The 25,964-nt window shown below is 42.5% G+C and overlaps 2 long non-coding RNA genes across 5 annotated transcripts in view; one reads left to right on the plus strand and one right to left on the minus strand.

Moving 5' to 3' along the window:
- The window catches only part of LOC131516456 (uncharacterized), a 91,457-nt gene extending 89,246 nt beyond the window's left edge, over positions 1-2,211 (minus strand). For all 4 annotated transcript variants that reach the window (XR_009264086.1, XR_009264088.1, XR_009264090.1 and 1 more), the window contains exon 1: positions 305-2,211. This is a non-coding gene — a long non-coding RNA (uncharacterized LOC131516456). The remainder of the gene's footprint in view (positions 1-304) is intronic.
- Positions 1-25,964, plus strand: part of LOC131516462 (uncharacterized) — a 38,341-nt gene that overhangs the window by 4,043 nt on the left and 8,334 nt on the right. The gene's annotated exons all lie outside the window — the stretch shown is intronic.

Below are 25,964 nucleotides of genomic sequence, written 5' to 3' on the forward strand. Positions count from 1 at the left end.
GAGCCTGCTTTGGATTCTGTGTCTCCCTCTCTCTCTGCCCCTCCCCTGCTCGCACTCTCTCTCTGTCAAAAATAAAGAATAAACATTAAAAAAAAATCTTAAAGAAATTAAAAACTTCTGCTTCGCAAAAGACATTGTCAAGAGAATGAGAAGACAAGTCACAGACTGGGAAAAATTATTTGCAAAAGACACATCTAACAATGAACTGTGATCCAAGCTACACAAAGAACTCTTAAAACTCAACAGTAAGAAAGTTTTAAAAATCTGATTTATAAAAGGACAAAAGACTAAATAGACACCTCACCTAAGAAGATACACGGTCAGCAGATGAGCATTCGAAAGGAGGCTCCACATCATGTGTCATTAGAGAAATGCAAACTGAAACAACAATCAGATACCACGAACACTTATTGGAATAGCCAAAATCCTCAACGCTGAAATCCCAAACACTCTCATGAGGATGTGGAACAATGGGAACTCTCATTCAATACTGCTGGAATGCAAACTGGAAGAACTTCTGGGGAAGACAGTTCAGCGGTTTCTTACAAAACTAAACATGCTCTTACCATGTAATCCAACAATGGCCCTTCTTGGTATTTATTCAAATGAGTTGAAAATGTACGAAAAACCTGCACCCAGATATTTATAGTAGCTTTATTTTCAACGGCCACAACCAAGATGCCCTTCAGTAGGCAAACGGATAAACTGTGGTACCTCAAGTAATGAGCAATATTACTCATTGCTAAAAAGAAGTCAGCCGTTAAGCCACGAGATGACAGAGGTATCTTAAACACATATTACGAAACGGAAAAGGTCAATCTGAAAAGGATACTTACTGTATGACTCTAAGTATATGACATTCTGGGCAAAGCAAGAGACAGGAAAAAAATTAAAAAATAAAAAGAAATCAGTGGTTGCCAGAGGTTAGGGAGGGAGGAAGGATGAATCAGAGAGCAAGAAGATTCTTAGGGCAGTAAAAGTATTCTGTATGATGCTATAATGGTGGATATATGTCGTTATATATTTGTCAAAATCCACAGAATCTACAACACCAACAGTGAACCCTAATGTACACTTGAACTTTGAGTGGCTATTATGTGTCACTGTAGCTTCATTAATTGTAACAAATGTACCAACCACTCTTGTGCAGGATGTTGATAGTGGAGAAGGCTCATGGGGGACAGGGTTATATATGGGAATTCTTTTTACTTTTCCCTCAATTTTACTATGAACCTAAAATGTCTCTAAAAAATAAAGTCTAGGGGTGCCTGGGTGGCTCAGTCACTTGAGCGTCTGACTTCTGCTCAGGTCATGACCTCATAGCTCGTGGGTTCGAGCCCCAAGTCGGGCTCTGTGCTGACGGCTCCGAGCCTGGAACCTGCTTCAGATTCTGTGTCTCCCTTGCTCCCTGCCCGTCCCCTGCTCATACTCAGTCTCTCTCTGCCTCAAAGATTAACATTAACTATTTTTTAAATACAATAAATAAAAAATAAAGTCTCTTTAAAATAACAAAACCAAAACGAGACATTCTCTTCCTTCTATTTTATGGGCAGATATTGGAAAGCTGGGTCATGCCAGGTGTTGGTGGAGAGATGACAATATCATGCTCTGCTGGTGGGCATGTAGACTGGTGCAACCCGGCAAATCGAAAGCACCATTTGGTCAGATTAAGTGTGAACATAACTAGAACCCCTTCCTGAGCCTATCACAAAGACAGTCTCACATACATCTATAACGGGACATACAAGAAGTTATACAATTCGAAGTTGTTCATGGGGACAGAACATTGGAGACTAGCTAGGTGCTCATTACCTGTGACTGGGGAAGCACTTAGAAGGCTACACACTTGCAATACACATGGAAACATGTAGAATATTAAAAATATAGTGAAAAAAGGATATAGAATGAAGTATAGAACACAGTACCATTAAAACTACATTTTTATATGGACCATCAAAGAACACATACAAACTAAAAGATGCACATTAAAAAAATACATTGGAACAGTTTCCTATGTGGTAGGAGGGGAATAGGAGGAAGGAACGTGTATTTTAAAACGTTAGTAAGGCACACGTCTGGGTGGCTCAGTTGGTTAAGTGTCCAGCTCTTGATTTTGACTCGGGTTATGGTCTCACAGTTCATGGGATTAAGCCCCCAAGACAGGCTCCACACTGACAGAGCGAAGCCTGCTTGGGATTCTCTCTCTCTCTCTCTCTCTCTCTCTCTCTCTCTCTCTCTCTCTGTCCCATCCCCGCTCACACATACCCTCTCTCTAAGTAAACAAACTTTTTTAAAAATGTTAATAAAGCTCGGAAGTGTGTGGGTGGCTCAGTGGGTTCAGCATCCAACTCTTGATTTCAGCTTAGGTCATGATCTCACAGTTCATGGATTCAAGCAGCCCTGCATCAGGCTCTGTGCTGCCAGTGCAAAGCCGGCTTGGAATTCCCTCTCTCTCTCTCTCTCTCTCTCTCTCTCTCTCTCTCTCTCTCTCTCTGCCCCTACCCCACTTGCTATCTCTGTCTTTAAGTAAAAATTTTTAAAAACTTAAATTTTGGGGCACCTGGGTGGCTCAGTTGGTTAAGCATCCAGCTTCAGCTCAGGTCATAATCTCACGGTCCATGAGTTCGAGCCCCACGTCGGGCTCTGTGCTGACAGCTCAGAGCCCGGAGCCTGCTTCGGATTCTGTGTCTCCCTCTCTCTCTGCCCCTCCCCTGCTCAAAAATAAATAAAAACATTTAAAATTTTTTTAAAAAAATAAAATAACTTAATTTTTTTAATGTTAATAAAAAAAGAAAAAAGAAAAACTAAATTAATAGTATCTTTGTGTAGACCAATGCTAATAATATGCCATAAACTGAAGGGTATGGTTAATGTAAACGCCTGCACCTGAAATCCAACTAAAGCCAGATGAAGACAATTGATAGATAGGAAGAAAGAAAGAAAAGAAACCATTCTCTGTCTACTTAGGGCTACTGAAATACCACCACGACCACCACCACCCCAGAGAGTTCCATTCTCAATCCACTTGACCTTGGTGTCCTATGGAACTTTGAAGCTCTTTATACAAAAACAGTTAAGAAGGCCTTCTATTTCAGGAAGTAAATTCCATCCATCCAAACTTCTGTCATTTCAGTAAGTCCTCTCCCACTTTCCACACCTTGTGCTGCAATTTCTGGTTTCTCTGCTCCCTGCTCCTTACAAAACTGATATGAACTACACAAATGGAAGAACAGAGGAAGGGTCTCCTTACAGAGGGGGAGAGAGAGCACTGCAGGGAGAAAGGACAGCACGTGCCAACCCACAGTGGCCTATAGGACACATTCGGAGAACTGCATTCAGACATTTAGAACTCTGGTGTGACTGCAGTTTGGAGTGAGAAACAGAGGCTCCCAGAGATGACTCTTCAGAGGGGAGACGGTGTCAGATCAATTCACAAGGGAATGTATGGGAGTCTAAGGAGTTTGAATTTGGACCTGAGGCAAATGCAAAGTCATTCAAGAAGGTTAAGCAAGAAAAGGAGTGACTTGATTGGATATGTGTTTAGAGCCATCACTCTGACAGCAATGTGGAGAAAAAGGAGGGCAGGAAAGGAGGAGCCAGTTAGAAAGAGGCCTCAGTCATCCATACTAGAGCATTCATGAATTTAACAGAAGACCAAAGTAAGCCTGACTCTTCCTGGGTTTAGCATACACTTGCAAAGCGACGGGCTAGACAAAATGGTTTCCACAGGTCCCTCCCAGCTTTACAATTTTCAAATCCCACTTACTTTATATTTAATCAAAGAAGGGAGTGATGAGACATAAGCTAGAGGAATTTGCAAATTTGTGCTCAACATGCAGAACTCACATTCAGCAGACAGGAGGCATTAAAGGCTATACATGACGCTGATTGCCTAGATAATTCTCTGTGATCAAGCACACTTTACAATTAATGATAATTTTTTTTATTCAGGTGAGATCTGCTGTTTCTAAAAGTTTTCATGTTTGAAATTTTATGGAAAAACTCTATCGAGTTTAATGCTGAATATTCTAAATAGCAGCAGAAATATTTTAACATCACTAGAGTCACTTCTGCGTCTCCCATCACAAATAAGATTGGATTTGATAGAAAAATCTAGGGCATTGCCATGACAATTACCAGGCTTAATCTTAGTTCCACTTAGGCTTTATATAACTCCAATCAGATAAAAAGCAGAGGGCTATGAGGGGCAGAGATGGGCGCTCACTTCTGCCTCTTGTTACCACAGTGTCCCGACTCCAACAGTAACGCAACATGACATTAAGCCACTGGTTCTCAGCCCTGGCTGCAGGTTAGAATTACCTGAGGATCTCTGACAAATTGCGGATGCCTAGGTCCTGTCCCTAGAGCTTCTGATTTAATTGGTCTGGAGTGAGAAGGCTTTAAAATCTTCCCAGGTGATTTTAATATGCAACCAGGGTTAAGAAGCACTGCACTCGGTAATTATCACAGCAATTCTCAAGGTGCCGCCCAGGGATGGCGAGAAGTTGGCAATGCCTTCCAAGTGGCGGCTGGTCTGGATTCGTGCGTGTTTGGATTCTTCCATGGTTTGGCAACAGTAATAGACCTATCACATTAAAAATAAATCAGCTCTATCATTAGCATTCCATCTAAAGGGCACCAGTGTTTTCACAAATCCTGTTTGATAGTTTTATAGAATTGTTTTAAATAGAGCAAGGGGAAGGGGGTGGAGGGAGGAAGAGAAGGGAGGGAGGAAATGCAGAGGTCCCACCAAGAGCCTTCTCCCGTAAGAGTCTGAGAACCTCTGGGTTTAACAAGAAGTTGGGTGAAGTGCAAGCAAACAGCAGTTGTTCAGGACACCACCTGCTTCCCTTATGCCCTCGGGGTATTTTGAGCTGTGTCATTATTATAGTCTTCTACCTTATAACACAAAATTGCCAGATTTTTTTTTAAGGATCGTGGATCAGAACATTGCCAAGCGACCTATCAGGGTCTCTCTCGCGGTCTCCCTTTTAATTAATAAGAAGTCTGGGGGCACCTGGGTGGCTCAGTCGGTTGGGTGTACAACTTCAGCTCAGGTCCTGATCTCACAGCTCGCGAGTTCGAGCCCCGCGTCGGGCTCTGTGCTGACAGCTCAGAGCCTGGAGCCTGCTTCGGATTCTGTGTCTCCCTCTCTCTCTCTACCCTCCTCTGCTCATGCTCTCTCTGTCTCAAAAATAAATAAACATTAAAAAAAATAAAAAAGAAGTCTGAAATCAATAGAACACGTTCAATGCATCTTTTAAGTATCACAAGTAGGTCTTAGGAATCATATGCCATCTTGTTTCCAACTCTTAGATTTTATTCATCAGACTGCTGAACTGTTTGTTAGTTGTTGTTTTCTGTTCAGAGACATACACCATCCCAAATTTTTCTGATATTCTTGCTTTTAACTGTTGTGTCTGAGTCAAAGCAGCTAAACATGATACAAATTCAATGGCATTTCCTTCAAGACTTAACTCATCTTTCTGGGCTTGAAATACTGTACAAGCAATGGCTGGCCCCACCCAAACCGTACAAATGTATTTTTCACCCCCAAAATTACAGATTTCAACAAGAGACCCATTCTACTGAATACTAATGAGGATGGAGAAGTGAGAATACATAGACCTCACCTTGCCATGGAAGCCCAGTATCTCACCCTTCATCACGTGCTATACGTGACTGCTGATAATCTGAACTGTATCCAGTTCCTTTCACTGTCCCCACTACTCTAGGCTGAATGTTTGTATTCCTCCCAAATTCATCTGTTGAAACCTAATCCCCAATGTCCCGGTATTTGGAGAAGGAGGCTTTGGGGGGTGATTAGGTCATGATGACAGAGCCCTCATGAATGGGATTAGCGACCTTACATAACAGACCCTCGAGAGAGCTCCCTTTTCCCCTCTGCCGTTAGAGGACAGCGAGAAGACTGCCATCTGTGAACCAGAAAGTGGGTCTTCACTGGACGCTCAATCTGTTAGAGTCTTGATCTTAGACTTCCAGCCTCTAGAACTGTGAGAAATACATTTCAATTGTTTATAAACCACCTAGTCTGTGGAATTCTATTATAGCAGCCTGCACTGAGTGACACCGTTTTTCAACCTGCAGCCTCTTCTTTTTCTTCCCAAGGAAACTGAGTTTTATATGGATGTGATTAAAGTCTCTGGGATCCTTAAAATAACTATGCGTCCCCCTTCAGATCGAGGTTCACATTTTCTGGCATATTAAAAGTCTGGTTGCTTAGGATGGTCTTCATTCTCAGAGTAGATGTGGCAAAGACCTCAAGGGCTCTTGTTATTCATATGGGTAGGGGTCTTATTTATGGTGTCCTTTTTTTATCATTTCAAAAAATTATTGTTATATACAAATATAAATATTTGTCAGCTTCTTGTCACTGCCATAGCAATGTTCCAAAAAGCAGATGACTTAGAAACAAGAGAAATGTAGGGGCGCCTGGGTGGCTCAGTCGGCTAGGCGTCCAACTTCGGCTCAGGTCATGATCTCGCAGTTCGTGAGTTCAAGCCCCGCGTCGGGCTCTGTGCTGACAGCTCGGCGCCTGGAGCCTGTTTTGGATTCTGTGTCTTCCTCTCTCTCTCTGACCCTCCCGTGTTCATGCTCTGTCTCTCTCTGTCTCAAAAATAAATTAATTAATTAATTAAAAAAAAAAAAAAAGAAACAAGAGAAATGTATTGTCTCATAGATCTGGAGGTCACGACTCTGAAATCAAGGTGACAGCAAGGCCATGCTCCCCTGAAACCCGTAGGTGAAATCCTTCCTTCAGTTTCCCTGAAGCTTCTTTTGGGTTTGCCCTCAATCTTTGGTGTTTCTTGGCTTGAAGATGCATAATTTCAGTCTCTGCCTTTCTTGTCACATGGTGATCTTCACTGTGTGTCACTGTCTTCACAAGTCCATCTTCTTATCATTTTATTTATTTTTGAGACAGGAAGAGACAGAGCATGAACAGGGGAGGGTCAGAGACAGGGAGACACAGAATTTGAAACAGGCTCCAGGCTCTGAGCTGTCAGCACAGAGCCTGACGTGGGGCTCAAATTCAAGAACCGTGAGATCACGACCTCAGCTGAAGTCGGCCGCTTAACCGACTGAGCCACCCAGGCGCCCCTCAAGTCCATCTTCTTATGAGGACACCAGTCATGTTGAATTAGAGCCTACACTATTCCAATATGACTTCATCTTGACTAATTATATCTTCAATGACCCTTTTTCCAAATAAGCTCACATTCTTGGTAGTAGGGGTTAAGACTTAATATGGGGGGCCACAATTCAACCCATACCAATATCCAAATAGATTACTTAGGGATTTTTAAATTGCTTTAATTAAAGCAAAGGAGAAAACAGAAGGAAATTTCTCTGCTGGTTATTTTGTACCAAATTTTAACTTTCTTTAATGTTCACTTATTTTTGAGAGACAGAGACAGAAACAGAGCGTGAGCAGAGGAGGGGCAGACAGAGAGACACAGAATCTGAAGCAGGCTCCAGGCTCTGAGCTGTCAGCATAGAGCCCAATGCGGGGCTTGAACCCATAAACCGTGAGATCGTGACCTGAGCCAAAGTCAGACACTTAACCAACTGAGCCACCCGGGCACCCTTTTTTTTTTTTTTTTTCATTTTTCTTTTTTAATGATTTTCTACCAATTTTTAGTCGGGAGTTTATCTTAAAACCTTGAGTCACATTGGAGGGGTGAGTATTTGTTGGGAATATTCAAAGTTACCGTCTTTATTACTGTGAAATATGAGAATCGAAAAGAATGAGTGGAAAAAACTACTCTAATTTTTGAAAGCTTTTTTTTTTCCTGTTTGCAGCGCTTAAGATAACTTGAATCAGAAAGACCTTGATGATATAAAATGTTATTCCTTGAGGGGTTTTTTTTACTGGTAAAATGACCCACATTTTTTCTATGCTATTGAATGAAATTCTACCCCTCATTCTGTTGAACTAAAAAGAATATCCCTATCAAGGATCTAATGTCATGAAACCAAAGAGAAAGAAGTTTAGAATTTTTTTCTCCTTTCACATAAACTTACACTAAAAATTCTTAAGATTAAAGATACAGATATGAATAGATAGGTAGGCAAATATCAAAACTCCCCATAGCGTTTTACTTTTCCACTACTACTGTAAAAGTATAAAGCACTACCTAAAAAAACTGAGAAGACAGAGTATGGGAGTCCTCACTTCAAATAACACTAAAGATTCTCATGAGCGTGGGGTCAGAATGTCCTCATCCACACTGCCCCAGATGTAGGTGAGTATGGTCGTTTTCACGCCTTGCAGTGACAGGTTGTAAGTGACAGAAATCCAACTCAAACTGTGGTAAGAAAAGAAAAAAAAAAAAGATTTGTAACTAATTAAACAGGGCTGGTCAAAGTGGTCAAACCATGTGACCAGGACTCAGCTCTCTCACACCTTTTCCCTCTGCTTTCTTTTGAATTGGCTTGGCTCTCCACATGGAGACACCCAGCAGGCTTACACCTTCCAGCTTCAAGCCCAACAGAAAGGAAACACATCTCTGTAGTTTCAAGAGGGATCCATGCATGTGCCCTCTTGAACTGTAGCCAAAGAGACGGGAACCCTAATTAGGCATTCTGAGAACAGTGCCCACTCTGGGATGAGGAAGTTGGATCAGCGTTAACCTGAACTCCAAAGGCTGAGTGGGGGAAAGACCATGCCTTACACAACATCAAGAGCTATTATCCGGGGCTCTGAGTCTGGGTGAGCAAACACAACCAATGTCCATTTCAAATGGGGATAAAGAATCCAGAATAGGAAGAGGTCTACTTGGAGAGATGAACCAGACCTTAAGTCTCCTCTTTCCAAAGCTGTGATAAACATATACAAGTAAATGTTACTTTTTCTGTGGTCCATCAAAAGTAGTGTGTCAAATAGTAAGCACTCTAATGCTATGACGACGTGAGTGAACCTTAGAAACATTAAACTAAATAAAAGAAGCCAGACACAAAAGGCCACCTATATGATTCCATTTATATAAATATGCAGAAAAAAAGTGCACGCATAGAGACAGAAAGAAGACTGGTGATTGTCAGGGATCAAGGACAAAAGACAATGGGGAGTGACCACTTCAGGGGTGATGAAAATAATTTAGAACTTGATACAGGTAGTGGTTGTACAACATCATGGGTGTGCTCAAAGCCACTGAATTGTACACTTTAATATAGCTAATTTCATGCTGTGTGAATTTCACTTCAATTTTTTTTAAAGGGGAGGGAGAGGAGTTTAAAGAGTCTGTGCAAGACTTAAACTGGGTAGAAATCCTGATCTTGCCTTTCTTTCCATCTCTATTTTTGATCACCTGCTTAAGTACCCATGCAGGTTCACAGACCTCTTTACTTTTGTGCCTATCAAGCATTCATCCTGCACTCGAGGAATTGGCCTTCCCTTCCTTGCTTCTCGGCTAAAACCAACCTGACCATAAAGTTTTAGGTAGTTTTATAGGACTTGGTCTTTGATCACTCACTCCCTCCTCAGCCTCCCTGCCTCCAGCAAATCGGGAGCTGGTAAGCTTTGGCTTAGGACATACTCTATTCCCTCATTTCCTGCCTTCTACTAAAGTGCTACTGTTTTTAGTGCATAAGAGTTTAACTAACACTGAATTGATGAATTCAATTTCTACATTGTGAAATTCTGGGAGAGTCTCAATAGATACAGACCCCCACAACAACCTGCCCAGAAATGTTTCCAGAAGAGAGTCCAGTCATTTGAAAGACAGCTCTGGTGGGTTTTGCTAAAGGCTTTATTTCTATAGAGTGTCATGTCAAATCTTTAGTCTGAAGTTTCTAAACTCTGCACAGTTACCTGGAAATTGGCTGGAAACCACAAGGAGTCAAGCAGTCTTGACTCCTTGACTAGTGTGTGAATAGTGTGTGAATTTCTATCTAGATCATACCTGTGAAACTTCAGCGGTTCAAAGAAAGACCAGAGTAATTGTTTAAGACATATTTTAGGGAGAAAAATAAATTGGTATAGTGGGTATGAATCTCAGTGAATAAATTCTGGGGTGCCAGAAATAAAACTTTATTCTTTTATCATAAAACTTAATTTCTATATGGGAGGCCTAATCCCCTCAGACAACAGGAAGTTCCCTGGTCAGTTGGAAACCCTGCGACTTGCCCTTGGGTTGTGTCTAAGTTCCAGGAGGTCAAAGTCATGCCAAGTTTGGGGAAGGGAGGCCTCTGGTCATTGGCTGCAGCCCCTGCAGGGTGGCTAGGACATCCCCTGATTCCATCCATCTGACTCTATCCCTTCCTTCCAAAGCCACGTGTGTGGGCATCACCATCATCTTGTGATTCTTTGCTTGATTAGGATGTGGAAAGCTGCTGGAACCTACAGACTTGTCCACACCCTCTAGGCCTACACTCTGTGAAAACATTCCCTTCTCTGGGGTCTTCCAACCTCCTCAGGACTCTGTCTTAGTGTTACAAGGCCCTTTTGGTCTCAAATTGCTCCCTTTCTTTCTAGGCTTTTATCACTTTCCCAGCACTCTGCTTGGGAAGCAGGATACAGAGACTCTCCTTCTGATTTTTGATAAACTCTTGACAAACCCATCTCACATCAACTTCCATCTCTCCCCACCACCCCCTAACATGTACATGCACGCGCGCGCACACACACACACACACACACACACACACACGCCCCTTGCTAAGGAGAATCTCCTAGCAGGAAGCCCAGAACTCAGAGAGGCTCGACTGAGAGAAAGGGCAAGGTAGGAAATGGAAGGGTTCCACTGTATTTTTTTTTTAATTTTTTTTCAACGTTTTTTATTTATTTTGGGACAGAGAGAGACAGAGCATGAACGGGGGAGGGGCAGAGAGAGAGGGAGACACAGAATCGGAAACAGGCTCCAGGCTCCGAGCCATCAGCCCAGAGCCTGACGCGGGGCTCGAACTCACGGACCGCGAGATCGTGACCTGGCTGAAGTCGGACGCTTAACCGACTGCGCCACCCAGGCGCCCCTGTATTTTTTTTTTAATATATTCACCTTGTCCTGTTCACTTGAAGACTGCAGACTAGACTAATATAACTTTACATCTACTTCCCCATCCCCCACTGCCAAAAGAAATAGTGGACAAAATTCTGGACATAAGAATGCACCTGATTTCAAGACATTTACCTTGATTCTTTTCTCCCACCCAAACTGGGGCAATGACCACCTCCTAGCCATCTCCTTGCATAAGCTTCCTTGTTGTGAGTCCCACTGCAGCAAGGGGATCCATTACCACCTGAGACACCTGCTCACTTATACACTCCAACCTCAACATGGTTATAAAGAGGAGTATGCCTACCTTGGAAAACACTGAAAATAATGGCTTATGCCTCTTAAATGTGTAAGACAATGTTTACATGCATCTTAATTTAAGGAGAAGCTCAATGAGCACTTGTGCCCACACAGATGTTACTGCATTCCATTCTCTTTATCATAATTTTGATAAGTGCCATCTACTCTTATTAAATTTGCATGTGGGTATACTGGTTGGGGGGTGGGGAACAGTGTTTGCTCCCCAACTGGATATCAAGCTCCCAGATGGTGTTTTATTTTGCTTTAAAAAAAAAAAAAATCTATGCCTGTTTATTTACAGGCTGGGAAACTGAACATCTCCTCTCCCCAACACAGCAGAAACAGGAACAGCTGGTTTCAATCAATGGGAGTTTTTAACGATGATAGCAAGGATTCACAACTATCACACACCCTCATTTTCAGGTGAACCAAACGTACTGTATTTGGGTGTTTTGTTCACCTCCGTGGCAGAAACCCTAGCAGAGGCCTTGGCCAATGAAGATTGTATTCAGTCACCGCCTATGTACAGTTTATACCTAGGACCTCCTGTCCTTTTGCTTAGGCACATGAGTGGGGTGGTTCTGCCCCGCATCCGAGCTGGGAGCTCCATGTTTTACAGTCCACTTTTTATCCTATTATTTTATTCTGTGTGTGCAATATCATGCTCTGTTTATAGAAGATGCCTCAAGAAATTCTTGCTAAAGAGGAAGGATGAATGAAAATCATACACTATTAAGGCTAAAATAATCTTGAAAATTTATCTACCCTTTTCTGAAACCTTCAGGCAGGCCATACGCTCAAGCCAACCCAAATAAATGAGAACTGACTCAGTATTTATAAACCTCCAGCAAAAATTTCTAAATCCATTTTCGTAAAATGGTATTAATATGGCATTGAACAACTCTGTCTAAAACTTCCCCACCACATCTAACATGAACGTGACAGAGAGAAAACACACCAGACTGAGGACTAGAAGGTCTGCAATGGGGCCTATCTGTGACCCACAGGGCTTGACCTTGGCAGTATCATTTACCTTGCAGGGACTTTATGTACTTCCTCTGTAAAATTAGAGGGGTTCATGAGAGGATCTCTAAGCTCATTTAGACGCAAATTCTACTAAACCTCCTCATTTGTGTGCCAGGATACGAATAGTGAGGCTCTTTTCATATGGCAGCTTGACTGTATGTATTTTTCCCTTGCTCTCTTTGCCACTTTAAAGGGATAGAACACAAATGTTTTCTCTTACTCTCCTGGGAAGACTTAAAGATTAGCAGCCCCTCCTGCCATAACGTTTGATCAGTCTTCATTAGAATCATTTTATAAAATTTAAAATGTATAAGATTTCCTCTAGGGAAAATAGAAAGACACATCAGTGTTTGCTTGATCAAAATATTTTTTTTTGATAGCTGGGATACATAAAACGGGCCTTCGCACATGGACATCATCAGTCTTTTGTAGTATTACTATAGGTTTGTGCCTGCGAGTATAGGAATTCTGATAGATTCTACGTTGTGCAATTCCCATCGAAAAGGAAAAAGACTATATATGTGGAGTTTTTGCAATTGCACGCACTGCATTAAAAAATATTCCTTATAGGAGAGAACTTCCATTCTAACTAGGCACCATGAGAACATAATCCTCCACATAAGAGTTCTCACGCCAGGTATATCCAAAAGAATTGAAAGCAAGGTCTTGAAGAGGTATTTGCGTCCATGTTCATAGCAGCATTATTCACAAAAGCCAAGAGGTGTCCGTCGAAAGATGAACAGATAAACAAAGTGTGGTAAATCCGTACGATGGAATATTATACAGCATTAAAAATGAATGAGATTCTGACACATGCTATAACATACACGAACCTTGCAGACATTATACTAAATGAAATATGTCAGTCACAGAAGGACAAATGTTGTATGATTCCACTTACATGAGGTTATCTAGAGCAGTCAAATTCATAGAGATGGAAAGTAGGATAGTGATTACAGGGGCGACGGCAGCGGGAAATGGGGGGGACCTATTGTTTAATGGCTCCAGAGTTTCAGTTTTGCATGGTGAGGGGTCTTGTGGATACATGGCGGTGATGGCTACAGAATAATGTAAATGTTCTTAATGCCATTGAACTGTGCACTTAAAAATGGTGAACATGGAACTTAACAGAAGACCATGGGGGAGGGGAAGGAAAAAAAATGGTTAGACAGGGAGGGAGCCAAAACATAAGAGACTCCTAAAAACTGAGAACAAACTGAGGGTTTATGGGGAATGGGAGAGAGGGATGGGTGGGTGATGGGTATTGAGGAGGGCACCTGTTGGGATGAGCACTGGGTGTTGTATGGAAACCAATTTGACAATAAATTTCATAATAAAAAAAAAAGATACAAAACTTAAAAACTTTAAAAAAAATGGTGAACATGGTAAATCTGGCATGTCTATTTTGCCACGATTTAAAAATACAATAAAAAATTATACAAATGATTGCGGGGGTGCCTAGGTGGGTCAGTCAGTTAAGCAACCGACTTTGGCTCTGGTCAGGATCTCAAGCCCCACGTTGGGCTCGCTGCTGTCAGTGTGGAGCCTGCTTCGGATCTTCTGTCCTCCTCTCCCCCTAGCCCTCTCCCCCTCCCCCACCTCTAAAAAGTAAATAAAGCATTAAAAAAATTTTTAAGTATAAAAATGATTGAAAGAATTATCTGGAGTAGCTCCCGGCTCTATACGTTTCACACATGGTTCTGCTCTGCTGTTCAAACACTTCTAGTACTGAAAGCCGCAAGACACATTGATATCACTCTGTGTGACCTCTGGCTCCACACCTTCAGCTCATGATGCCACTATGGTGGACAGAAGGAGTATTCCTGAAAGCCATTTCCATGCCAGATGCCTAGGAATCATGTAACTACGCAGGGAAGTGCTTGTGGTCCCCATAACTGTGTCCCACTAAATGCAAACTAAAGGTACCCTTGGCTCAATTTCCTCTTACTTGGATCCCCGAAATGCCCCACCTGTTCCACCACCATCCAACAAAAGGGGAAGCATGACACAGGGAAAGTCAAACGGGAAAGAAACAGTGATCTGAACTGATTGCAATTAAAATGAATTGCTTTTGCGCATGTTAGAAACACAGACGAATATGGGGACATGCGTCTAGCCCATCTCCTAAGATGTTAGAAGGAGCCCATGTCAATGAGGGCCTTGAAGGGTAAGTGTCCCTGGCTTCTCAGTGAATTCACCTCTGAACTCCCATTTCACTAAAAATCCTTTCTAGATCAATATCTTTGCCACTGGTTTTGCTCTCACATGATATGTGAACTGCCAGGTCAAAATTCTTTGCACAATGATCCTCTCAGGTAGACATTCTATATCACTTTTTATATTCTCTCCAAATATGTCTAGTCTTTTTAACTTGACTTTGCAGCTATTGTTTTTCAAATATTTTATAGTGCTTGCATCTGTGTGATCTATCACAGATTGCGAACGACTTGAAAACAAGGAGATTCAGTGGCATACAACAGACAATCACAGGTCTGATAAATGTACTTGGACAAGGTAATACGTGTATGTGTGTGCAGGGGTCTTCTCTGAAAGCTTACCAAATGTCCATATCCATCTTTGGGTGTGGAATCCAGATATGGACATGGAACTCTGCCCAGTGTTTTAAAATTTTATTTTAGTGTGTGTGTGTGTGTGTGTGTGTGTGTGTGTGTGTGTGTTTACTACAAAATGTATCTACATCTGCATCAGTTAGGAATTGAGTTCAACCGTGAGTAGGCAGAGACCTGAAAAAAGGATGGTTTTAGATTTATTTCTTTCTTGTGTAATAAGAAATCCAAAGGTGAGCCGCGCGGGGCTGCTGTGAGAAGTCCCTGTTGTTAGGGGAAACCGAGGTCACTTTCAGCTCTTTTCTGAGAGTGCTCATTCTTATCCTTATGCTTTTAAGGTGGCTGCTTAGAGCACCAGCCTTTTGTGGGCCCTCGTATCTTCATTCGGAGCAGAAAGAAGGATAAATGAGGAAGGAAGGCAAAAAAAATGCTTCTTCGAGGTCTGTCCCTTTTTCAAGGAGTGTTCTTGAGAGTTACAAGTAACTTGTGCCCGTGTCTGATTGGCAACCCTCAGTGGAAGGAGTGAGATGGAGGAAATTTAGAAATGTGGTCTCAGGCAGGACACAGGTTTACCCACAGTGAAAACTGGGGCTCTTGGACCACAGAGAAGGATGGGTACAGGGTAAAATACCACCACTTCTGCCCTGGTCCCAGGCAAACTGGGAAATTGAATCTCTGGCGGCCCCTTGCCTTGACTCTCCCCCACTCCCACTCCTACTTAGGAAGCCACATCGTACTTCAGAGAAAAAACCAGAAACTCATTCACACTTAGGGATAATGATAAAAAATTTTAAATGCTACTTTTCCCAAGAATGTGTGTTTTAACCAGGAACAAAGGCTTGAATTCAATATTCATGTACCAACAGGTAAGATACAGATAAATCAGTTTGGGAAAGAATGATTGGATTTTGATTCCCTTGTCTCTAAAAATCAGACCACACAAGACAATGCTCCTATTTGGGTTTTTTCCCTTAAGTAATCTCTGTACCCAACATGGGTCTTGAACTCCCAACCCTGAGTTCAAAAGTAACATGCTCTATCAACTGAGCCAGCCATGCGCCCCTGCATTTCTTTTTAATATTCCTGTTGTAACTTCAGTCCATTTCTTTTTTTTTTAATTTCTTTTTTTTTAACTTCAGTCCATTTCTTTTTTAAAAAAAAAAATTTTTTTAACGTTTATTTATTTTTGAGACAGAGAGAGACAGAGCATGAACAGGGGAGGGGCAGAGAGAGAGGGAGACACAGAATCGGAAGCAGGCTCCAGGCTCTGAGCCATCAGCCCAGAGCCCGACGCGGGGCTCGAACTCACGGACCATGAGATCGTGACCTGAGCCGAAGTCGGACGCTCAACCAACTGAGCCACCCAGGCACCCCTAACTTCAGTCCATTTCTGAGCACTAATGGTAAATGTGTTACCCACCGTGAATCCTGTTTTTGTTTTTGTTTGTTATTTGCCCATATCGCTCATCATTCCGCTGATTATAACTCAGCAGTACATATATTTTTCCCCTGAAATGGATGAAAGTCTTTTCCACACTAATACTAATTGGGCTTTAGCGCTGTGATGTTTACTGGCTCTTTATTATTCACACAGCCATCGAGGAGGCACGGTGGAGAAGCACTCTTCATTTCATGTTGTGGTGCCTCGATAACGGACCTGCCTCAACACACACTTGGGCAGTACACGAGAGACAGTCAGAGACTTCTTATTGCCCCAAGTCTGTCAAGTGCGCATTAGGCAGAAAACGAAGTTTAGTTTCCTACGCCACAGTAAAACACATGCTTTAAAAAGAAATACAACTGCCTCTGAGTTACTGTGGGGTCTTTGGGCAAATATTTCTGCAGCCAGCTTTCAGAACGGAAGGTAATAACTGACATTTGTAGAGCATGTTCTGGTTTATAAAGCATTTTCACGTTTATTGTCCATGACAACTTTTCTCTGCTCTCGGCTGCTAGCAAATGGGGATCTCAGTGCCACAGCTCTGAGATGGCTTCTGGGACAGAGCTTTTGAGTTCCTCAGCCTCTAGAATGGGTACCGGCGCTTTCAATAGCGGCCTCAGTCATAGGTTTCCAGAAGTAAGAGCAGACTGACCACTTCCTGAACTTTTTCCACCCCAAAATAAGGCTATTCCCATTGACGCCAACAGTTCCCTGCCAGCCAAGTCCATGAGGAAGCAAGGATTACAGAAAGAGAGGGATGTCGGAGGCTAACAATGTTATTCTTCCTCTGTTCTCATTCTGTGCTGACTCAGGACACCCACAGGCCAGCAAACACTCTTATGTTTCTTTGGGCCTTCAATAAATCAATCACTGAACCTCTGAGTTGACAGAAAACGGAAAAGATCTGAAGACCAACCAGACAGACCTATATTCTCCAAATGGGAAAGGGACAAATTTCATCTTCTGGAAGGAGAGACAGGATCCAGAGCTGGGAGTTCCCAGGGAAGAGGGTCATAGATAAAAGGGCCTTGTGTCATCCCACCTTCTGAATATTTGACCTCTCTGTCTGTCTATAAACATGCTCAAGCATCCACCATCTTTAAAAAAAGAAAAATACTGAAGTATCTTCCATCTTGAAAAAGTGCCCTTGGATACCAGTCACTGGAGCCAATCGCAGCCCAAAACCTCTTCAGCGTTTCTCTTCCAAAACTCTCCCTACAGTGTCCCTGGCATCACTCCTTCCGCCTCTCACTCAGTCTATGGAAATTTGGTTTATTCCCACCACGACCTCATCTGCATCTCTCATTACTTCCTGTGGACAAATCCAAGGCGAATTTTGTGATCTTTTTACTGCAAGACTAGGGCATTTAGCACATTGATGTTGGTTACTCTCATTGCTGCTATGACACCAGACTCTCCTGTCCTCAGACATCCCTGTGGTTTGTTCCAACACCTTCCCAAGTTCCCTTTCCAAGTTCCTGTGCTTCCTTACCTCCATACCCCCTGGGGTTAGTTCATTCATCCCCTTGCTCTCAATCACTACCTGTGTATGAATGCTTTCTTAACTGCCCCTAGTGCCCACACTTCTGCCCCAGCCTCAGATGCAACATCATTTTTCTAAATGAGTTGCCCTAAAACTAAACACATTGTCTCCCTTTAAACCATCTTCTGTCTCTACCCCCGTTCTCATCTGATCTGTCACCTCTTGTTGGAACAATTGCCGCATCCCCTAACTGATATCCACACGTGCATATTTTCTTGCCAGAGAGGTCTGTGTGAGATGAAAATCTAAGTAAAAAGAAAAGCCCAAGATCCTGACTGTGGCATTGATGCTCAGGGCTTTAGTACCAGCTTCCTTCTCCAGCCTCACAGTTTCATTCTACCCATGACATTCTTTACACTCCAGCAAAATAACACTGCTGCCAGCACCCAGGACTCACTACTGTGGTCTTCACCTATATGCTGGACCCTCTGCATGGATGTCCTGTCTGCCTCTTTCTCCTTCCCCTGCTCATCATCTAGTTAAAACGTAGTCAGCCTTTAAAAGTGATTAGAAATAGGGGCGCCTGGGTGACTCAGTCGGTTAAACGTCTAACTCTTGATTTCGGCTCAGATCATGATCTCATGGTTCCTGAGTTCGAGACTCATGTCAGGCCCTGTGCTGACAATGCAGAGCCCGCTTGAGATTTTCTCTCTCTCCCTGTCTCTGTGCCCCTCCCTTGCTTGTGTGTGTGCATGCACGCGATCTCTCTCTCTCTCAAATAATAAATAAACTTAAAAAAAAAAAAAAAAAAAACCTGATTAGAGATAGCCTTCCCAGGAAGCCATCCCTGACATCCAGGTATGGATGAGTTGCCCTTCCTTGGTGCCTTGTTTATTTCCACTCCAGAATTTGACCCCTTTTAAACACAAGTGAATTTACCATGTAGTTAATGAAGCTAGATTTAGGGCCTCTGCTCATATAGACCCCTTCCAAGGCCCTTTCCTAAATGAGTATTCAGAATTTTGCATTCTTTTTCTTAGTAAGGGCCCCCAAATTTGTATAAGCTTCAGGTCCCACAGAATCTAGATCTGCCCCTTTTTATGTCTGTTTATCGTCTAGTTTGTGAATTCCGTATGGGCAGAGCCTGTATCTTATTTATCTTTACATCAACAACACACCTCAGGCATTTAATAGTTGGTTGCTGAATGAATGAATGAATGAATGTTCCAGAAATCTAAAGCAGGATTAAGAAGGGATGAAGAGATGGAGCGCCTGGGTGGCTCAGCCAGTTAAGCGTCCTACTCTTGATTCCAGCTCAGGTCATGATCTCACAGTTTGTGAGATTGAGCATGGAACCTGCTTGGGATTCTCTCTCCCTTTCTCTCTTTGCTCCTCCTCTGCTCGTGCGCGTGTGTGCTCTCTCAAAATAAATAAATAAACTTTTTTTTTTTAACATTTATTCATTTTTGAGAGGCAAAGAGAGACAGAGTGTGAGCTGGGGAGGGGCAGACAGAGAGGGAGACACAGAATCTGAAACAGGCTCCAGGCTCTGAGCTGTCAGCATAGAGCCTGACACGGGGCTTGAACCGTCGAACCACAAGATCATGACCCAAGCTGAAGTCAGACACTTAACCGACTGAGTCACCCAGGTAACCCAAATAAACAATTTTTTTACAAAAAAGAAGGGGGTGAAAAGACAAGCAATGAATGCAGACTGATGCAAGGTGTGGAAGAAGTTCAAGACAAGGAGTTTCCTGGCTCCCTGAACAGCCAGGAGAGGGACATTAGCCAGGATACCAGCATTAGAACAAGGCCACGAATGAGACTCACAAAGAGAGCAACGGTCAGAAGCCGGGCAGACAAACACAGGCCTGGAGTGTGCCAAGCCCAGTGGGCAGAGCAGAGCAAAAGGTACAAGGCCAGGCCAGTGACCAGGCAACAGAGGAGCAAAACAAGCGAGCAGGAAGACAGAAACAAACTGCAAGGACAAGCAAGCACTTCCTGCTCAGCCCGCTATGGTTCTTCAGCTACAAACACTACCCCAGGGCATGGGGCAGGAAATCCAAGCACCCCGCCAAGGGATGGGACATGAAGAGGGAACAGGGGCTGATGTTCTTCTCACTCGGATTGGTGTCCAGGGTCATCTAATTCCAAACCTGGGCATCTACTGGACATGATATGATGAAATTCTGCTGAATTCACAAAGCCCTCTTAAAAAAGGGGGGGGAAGGGCATAAAAAATTCTGTATCTATCTCATTTTGAGGTATTCCTTTAAAGATTTCCTTTCAATGATGTGACAATGAATGGTTATGTTGTACTATGAAATCGGGACAGCAGTTATGTAAAGGAGGCAAAAATTGCTTCATTAAAATGCATGGAGGGAGAAGCGATGGATTATAGTATAGATCATGCTACAGACGAGCAGATTACTGAGCACCAGGCACACAAGGGAGACAGATTAATGAAAAATAAATAAAGGGGCTTCAGAAAAGCAGCATGAAGCTGAACACTGGTCTGCTGCTTATCACAGACTATAAGCCCAAATGTGTGTGGCAAAACATTTCTTTTCATTTGGAATGTTGATTTGAAAGTTTATGTTATTTGCTTCTTTCCCTATTCCTCCAGTTTGTTTATTTATCTTTTGGATAATTAAAGATAATTTTAAAAACTAGGAAGCATCAACACGGTAGAATATCGAAGGCAGGGTGCTTACCCTGGAAAAATGTCAAGGGTATGGCGCAGTTTTCTTAATAGTGCAGATAATCACTGAAAATTACAAATAAAATAAATGATACCTCTCCTCATGGCTTTACTGTTATTTTTTTTTTTTTTTTGCCTGAAAACTTCCTGGATGTTGCTTTGAAGGGAAAAATCACTTAAAGCATCAGGAGAAGAATGGAATTTGGAGTCAGATGACCCAGGGTTGTAAAAGCAACTCCAACATTTATATTGTGTGGATTTGGACAAATCACCAGTCTCTTCGAACTTCAATTTTTGGCAAGAAAAAATGAAACCTACTGTAATTAACTCAGAGTTTTCAGTGCATCTGAAATGATATATTATTTTAAAAAAAAACAATTTGTAAAAAGCTGTACCAACATAAATTATCAATTACATATACAAACTCCACTGAGGTTTCAGCTGGATTTGGGTTACACATCATCACTCTAAGAGATGAAGAAGAAAGCACCCAGCAATCACCTGAAAATCACACCTATCATTTATAATGTCGATACTGACAGTGAAAGACAGGTAGTGATGACTTTTAAGAATGGCATTCATTTCCAATATTTACTTAATCATTTTGAAATTAGGCTAATGATTGCTACAATGTGTGAGGTTAAACAAATCACCTCTTTTGAATTTAATAAGCTATGTTAAGTATTTACGATAATTATACATACTTCTGAGCATAGATATGCTCAATTAGAAGCTTAAAAGTTTTCAGGCAAGGAAAAATAGTTGAACTCTGTGTAAGAACTCGGAGGAAATGGTGACATATCTATTAAAGATCCAAGTGGAGATGTGGGGCAGTCAGCTGCTTACACAAGGCAGAAGTTGAGGAAGACAATGGGATTGGAGACATACATTTTGGAGTCATCAGTCAGTAGATGGTTTCTGAGTCATGAAAGTGAGAGTAAGTATAGCTAGAGAAGGGGTCTAAGGCCTGAGCTGCGGGACTCACTGATGTTTCAGGGCTACAGAGAAGACGATGATCCAGCAACAGAGACTGAGGAAATCAGCCAGCGAGGTAGGAGGAGACAAGCGTTCTGAAAGCCAAATGGGAGAAATAGTTCAAGGAGGAGGTAATGTCAATTGTGCCAAATATTGCTGACCAGTCAGAGAAGATACAGAGTAAAAGGCGGCCAACGGATCCAGCCACTTGGAGGTGGTGGTGACCTTGACAAGGGCACCTTCAGGAGACTGGGGAGCAAATGAAAGTGGGAATAGGGACATGTTGACCTTTACGTGATCTTCCTCTTGACACTCTGATTTCCTTGTTAACCTGAGCCCTTGCGTTTTAGTAAGTGGGGAGGACACAAGAGAGGTGGGGAGAGCCTGAAATTAGTTTTAGCCCTAGTATGGCCAACAAACCCAATCTCAGTTTACAAAGTATCTGTAAGATACTATTAAGATTTTATTAAATCAGTTATAACTGAACCAATTCCCCCAACAGAAGGGACCTCGATAGGCCCCCCCCCCCCAATTACAATCTCCACATTTTCTGCACCAAATGTCCAACAGAGCTTTTCTCTGAGTTCTGAACTTTGTCACAAAACTTTGGTCTTACATTTAAACATGTATTGAAAATAGCAAAATTACTTAAAACCATAGATGTTCCAGGGGTGCCTGGGTGGCTCAGTCAGTTGATCATCCAACTCTTAGCTCAGCTCAGTTTTGATCTAAAGGTTCAAGCCTTGAGTTCAAGCCCCACCATGGGCTCCACGCTGGGAGTGGGACCTACTTAAAAAAAAAAAAAAAATAGATGTTCTGGAAAATCTGAAGCATATAATGACTGTACACAGAGCTCATTCTCTTGCCTCTAGGCAGATATACATCTGAACCTTTGTGAATATTTAATAGTTAATACTGGTTTTTAACCCAACAGCATTTAACCTAACAGCTACTGTGTGTAAAGTAGTATGTTAAGCAAAGACCCTTATCAGGACCACCTTCAGTCACCGTCACCAATCCCATCGTACCATCAGAAAGCTCCAACTCAGATTCCCTGGAGAGATCTCAGTGTGGAACATTTTAATGAGTTGGGGCTTTTTGTTGAGCCTAAGAATAAACCATTAAATGTTCACTTTATTTTATTCCCACAAAATGTGTCCCAATGAAATCCTGCCTCCATCCTCAAATCTCACCCCATCCTTCACACTATCCTTTGCATTAAAATGACTGCTTGGGTTTGCCCATATTCTCGTTCACTGTGTTCCCCAATGTAATGGGTGATGTGGGAACATAAGGCAAGCTGACAGGCTGCAAACACCTCCCCCCCACCCCCACCAGGTGGGATATGTGTGATATTCCTCAGGCACTCTGGCTGCCCAAGAACAAAGGAAAGGGGGGGGAAACAAATGGTTAACTGATAGGGCTCATAGTCCTGCAGGACCTAAGTCTCCATCACCCCTCCATAGTGATGTAGGAAACAAAGGCAGAAGGAAATGCCATGTAGAACCGAATTTCCTTATAACCAGCAGCCCATTGACAAATACATGAGGCAGGCAGAGTAAAAAGCCTCTCCAGGAACTCCCTACAGTCTTAATGCTAATGCTTTGCTAGAGGGAAAACAACCTGGCTAGACAATAGCTAGGCCTCCACTATCCTGTAAGTCTTCTTCAGCATATGAAAATCTCACTGGAAACTTCCCCTGGACTTTACCTGCCCCAACCCCATAGTATATAACCAGTCTCCCCTCATGGTCCTGGGGCAGCTCTTCCTGCCCACTGGCCCTGTCCCTGTACTTTGGTAAAATCACCTTTTTTGCACCAAAGACGTCTTCAAGAATTCTTTCTTGGCCGTTGGCTCTGGACCCCACTATCACCCCCAAAAAACCCTCATCAATGGGGAGTGACAAAAGCAGTTCGCCATCTATATGACACGATGGTCTTTTAAACACTTTCCATCTATCCTTGGGGTGAAACTGATGAGGGATCATAAGGCAAGCTGAGGGCCAAGCACAAGCTAGCACACCCACCCCCACAGGGGGGATATGTGTGATATTCCTCAGGGACTCCTGGCTGCCCAAGAACAAAGGAAAGAAAAGAAAACGAATGGTTAACTGATAGAGATCACAGTCATGTAGGACTTGAGTCTCCATCTGTTTACAAATGTCTTAGTAAATTACAAGAAATAGCAATCTTCTCAGTAGTCTAATCTCCAGAAACCTATAGACTCAGTTTCCTGGAGCCCTAATCTCACCCTCCCCTCCATAGTGATGTGGGAACGAAGGCAAGAAGGAAATGGCAGGTAAAATAAAATTTCCTTATAACCTGCAGCCCATTGACAAATACTTGTGGCAAATACAGACTACTTCTCCAGGAACCCCCTACTGGCCTAAAGTTAATACCTTACTAGAGGAAAAACAACCTAAGCTTGACAATAGCAAGGCCTCTGGGATCTTATTAGTCTTCTTTAGCATATGAAAGTCCTTCTGGAGGCCTCCCTTTTGACTTTACCTCCAACTCCCAGGTATATAATCAGTCAGTCTTCATAATCCCAGTGCCACTCTTTCTGCCCATGGGTCTTGTCCCCGTGCATTAATAAAATCACCTTTTTTGCACCAAAGAATTCTTTCTTGGCCATCAGCTCAGAACCCTCATCACTCCAAACTTCCGTTAAAATGATTACCATTCCTGTAATTTGTCTCCATTAGTCTTTTTCTCAAGCCCAACAGCCATTTTTCCCTCTCCTGTCAAATCCAGTGGCTACCGAATTCTAGGCAAAGTCCAGCCCAATTTCTCAATGATTTGATTATTCTACAGTTCTTACAAATTCAGTTTCTCCTAAAAAAAATACTAAGATGTTACTTTTTTAAGTTATTATTATTTTTCTTAAAATAGAAAATGTTGCCTTTCAAGATGTCCTTCTCAGCAAACATATTATTTATTCCACTTACAGTAAGAATTTTTATGCTCATTTTCCTCTTCAGTGAACTAGTTTCTAGAATTTCCTTTCCTCTTCCCTATAATTAGTGCCACATACCACTGATAAAGGACCCACATCATCAGAAAGAAGACAGCCATAGGAACATATTGAGCATTCCCAGAGGAAAATATTCCAAACACATGAGTTTCCAATATTCAAATAAGTGGTTGCTTTCCGCACAAGAAAGTAGAAACAAATAGACTGGAAAGCTTGCTTCCTTTATAGACATTCATCTATTCAATGGTTATTTAAGAAGCAACCATTATATGCAAGATATGGAGACTCTGTTGAATACAGAGATGACTAGTTACAAAGCCTGCCCTGGAGGAACTCACAGTCTAGAGAGGAGGAAGTAGGACAAGTCTTGTTACCATGTAGTGGAGTACAGATCAGAGACAAAAAGCCTAAAGGAGGGCAGTGAGGAAGTGGCACCTGAACGGCTCTTGAAGATTAGGTAGCCCTTAGAGTGGTGTTTAGGGAGCTGAATGAGGGGAGCAAGCTTCCAGAAAAAAATTTGTGTGAGACAGCAGAGCAGCTAGGAGGGCATGAGTCAGGGCAGGGAACTAGGGATCCATTGCTCAGAAGTGTGCATGAAGGTGAGTAAGACAAGATAAAGTTGGAAAGACAGGTTGGAGCCAGGCCTTGCCATGCTTAGGACGCCAGTTGGAAGAATACGGGCTCCATCCTACAGGCAATGAGAATCCCCCAGGGATTTTTGGAGCAGAAGAAAAGGAAGATGAGAGCATTAATGTATAGGATGGATTGGAACGAGGAAAAGGAAGGCCAATTACAGGGTTTGTCACCATAGGTGGGGCCTTGATGAAGTCGTAGGATAGCAGGGCTGTAGAATTACAGAGGAGGGGGAAGATCTGAAGATACTTCATAGAACTGATAGAATCTGGCACTAACAGAATGTGGAAGGTGTGGGGTAGGGAGACGTCAGAGTTCACCTCGACCATGGTGGGAACTGCTGAAATGAAATAGAAGAAGGGCAGATTTATGAGGGAAAATGTGTGTGTAGAAGATGCCTGATGGCTGTGCTGGAAAAATAAAAGTCTTTTAAGAAAGAATTCAGAGATGGAGGTAGGAACAAATGTGGAAATCATCTGCACAGATGTGACAACCAAAGTCATGACTTTGGATGAGATTTTTAATTGGGAAACAGTCACAATTACTGTCTATACATCACAAAGTCAAATGGTGTTTTGCTAATTACCCACTTAGGTTGATGAATGTAGACAGCCAATATCAGATCATTACAGCCTAGCTATTCTGCAGACCGAATGGCCCACTTCTGCGATCCACATCAATCAAATTAAACAAATCATTGTCAAATCTGCCCTTGGCTTTCTGCTGTGTCAATACAGCCAGTGGGCACATGTTCAAATTGAAATTGAAAACCTGATTCAAGACCCTGAAGTCCCAGCGCCAGATCTCCAGATCTCCATCACGTCAACTGTCACTCGACCATAATGCCTTA

Source organism: Neofelis nebulosa, chromosome 1 (assembly GCF_028018385.1).
Source record: "Neofelis nebulosa isolate mNeoNeb1 chromosome 1, mNeoNeb1.pri, whole genome shotgun sequence".
Classification (NCBI taxonomy): Eukaryota; Metazoa; Chordata; class Mammalia; order Carnivora; family Felidae; genus Neofelis; species Neofelis nebulosa.